This window comes from Meleagris gallopavo, chromosome 5 (assembly GCF_000146605.3).
Source record: "Meleagris gallopavo isolate NT-WF06-2002-E0010 breed Aviagen turkey brand Nicholas breeding stock chromosome 5, Turkey_5.1, whole genome shotgun sequence".
Taxonomy (NCBI): Eukaryota; Metazoa; Chordata; class Aves; order Galliformes; family Phasianidae; genus Meleagris; species Meleagris gallopavo.
This window is the reverse complement of record NC_015015.2, coordinates 1,125,510-1,125,821: the sequence shown is the minus strand read 5'-3', so window position 1 is coordinate 1,125,821 and position 312 is coordinate 1,125,510.

Below are 312 nucleotides of genomic sequence, written 5' to 3'. Positions count from 1 at the left end.
CCCCGCTCTGAGCGACGCTCCGCGGCGTCGAAGGGGAAGCGGAGAAGAGGCGCGGGGGCCGCCGAATGCTAATCGCTCCAGCCGCAAAGTTACGGCACGAACGCGTCGCGACGCTCCCGCGACACCCTTGAAATATTGTGGGAAATCGACTTTCAAGTAATATCATTTCTAATCGGCTCACAATGGCCCCGGCCTTCAAAGCGCGGGGGGAATTGTGACGGGATCTGGTGGGACCCTTTCAACCACTTTGAAATGTTTTAAAACCGGCACTTTCTCCCCCATTTAAACACGGGGATTCAACCGCAGCGGCCA